This window comes from Austrofundulus limnaeus, unplaced genomic scaffold (assembly GCF_001266775.1).
Source record: "Austrofundulus limnaeus strain Quisiro unplaced genomic scaffold, Austrofundulus_limnaeus-1.0 Scaffold283, whole genome shotgun sequence".
NCBI classification, from domain to species: Eukaryota; Metazoa; Chordata; class Actinopteri; order Cyprinodontiformes; family Rivulidae; genus Austrofundulus; species Austrofundulus limnaeus.
Window position 1 is genome coordinate 369671 of NW_013952685.1, and position 1703 is coordinate 371373.

General features: G+C 38.2%; 1 protein-coding gene across 2 annotated transcripts in view; it reads left to right on the forward strand.

The window, feature by feature from the left end:
• The window catches only part of nlgn2a (neuroligin 2a), a 348430-nt gene that overhangs the window by 9107 nt on the left and 337620 nt on the right, over window positions 1–1703 (forward strand). The gene's annotated exons all lie outside the window — the stretch shown is intronic.

A 1703-nucleotide genomic window follows, 5' to 3' on the forward strand; every position in this document is an offset into this window, starting at 1 on the left:
TTTCTTTAAAATACATTCAAAATGTTTAAAAATAAACTACAAAAATTAATTTCAACTGCAAATTAAAATATAGCTGTATCTGCAACTGTATTTGATAATGTTTTGAACTTTTAAAATGTTTCATGGTAAAAACAGAAGCTGCACTTCATATTACTGACAAACTTTGGTGTTTTTTGACAGGTTATTTTCATTTTTGCTTCTACTTTCTATTTAAAATAAGTTTCCATTCTCGGCAGGTTTCTAAGGTTCTTCTTCTACGTATTAAAAAAGTTGTTAAACAACTGAGTGGTGCACTACTGCTGCTAGTGGTGAGACAGTGTATTGCACCTTATTCAAAATTAGTGCGGTCACAAGGCCCTCTGTGGCCCAAAGTTAGACCTGTGACCATTAAAATTTAGGCTTTGCTATATGTAGATTACTAACTACGAAATGTTCCACCATCAGTAAATGTCAGATATTTAGTCTTATCTGAAGAGTTCATCTTTGTTTTTTGAACAAACAGTATTTATATGATGTGTGTGCTTGTCCAGATGCAGTTTATGATTTGTTAAGCTGCCAGGCTCCAGCTGTCCTGAAGGCAGACGCTATAATGAAAAAAATAAAGACCACTTTTACAAAGTGAATTAGGATGTCTCTCTTCTTGACAGGCTTGATTCTGGTCTCCTCTGTGTGTGCGCGTTTGTGCGTGATTGCAGCGCTTATGGAGTAAACACAAAGTGTGGACAGTGATGAATGAGCATGAAGAATGGCAGCGGGACTGTTTCTCACGCCATGACGCAGAGCAGGCAGCCATCATCAGTGTTATTGTCAGGATCGGGATCACTCGCACACGCCGCAGCCAAAAAGCTCGGCCTGTTGCACGAACCGGAGGAGAGTTGCCTCAGAATCTCTCATGCACAATTCTCTTTTGAATTGTTTTAACAAAAACACATTTTTCATTTGGTTTGTTCTGAGATTTAAGAACGCAGCGTGTGTGAACTCCATCCTTCACAGAAAACAAAGGCTGAATCACTCACTCCAGGCTCTGGGTGTCGTCTCTCAAGGCTGAAGCCATTCCTCCACTGACAAACAGTGGCGGCAAAAGAAATGCTGAATTATAATCCATGAATCACTTCTGGGGAAAACACCCCCTGTGAGCAGATTTTAACGGACGGTATCGCTGTTAGCTGCTCACAGCACTGGGGAACATTAATGTCAGTGCTCAAAGTTTGATTTGTTACCTTCAGGTTGAAATGTTTTGGAAATAACTCTTGTTCCTTTGTCGAAGTTTATTAGACTTTTTTTGCAGGTTTGATCGAAGTCCTGAAGATTAGTTTGTGGGTAAAAGACGTCACCATTCAGAAAACATCTCCGCAATATGTCGACGAAGACAAACAGCTCTTTTAGGCGACAAAAATGTTAGCTTCACTAAGCAGAAGAGCTTTAGCTCTGCTAAAGCTAAACTGCTAAACCAAAAGGAGTTGTAGAAGCGGTTCCTGGTGGTCTCATCCCCTCCGCAATCAATGAGGAGTAGAATAGAATAGAAATATAATTTATTGGGGAAATTTAAAGGGAAATTCAGGTGTCACAGCAGTATCAGTACAGTACTTTATTTTTTTTTCAGCATCAGTACTTTACAAACTATAGACATTGCACAAAAATGAATTTACTACTAACTAGCAATGATACTAATAATATAATATAATATAATATAATATAATATA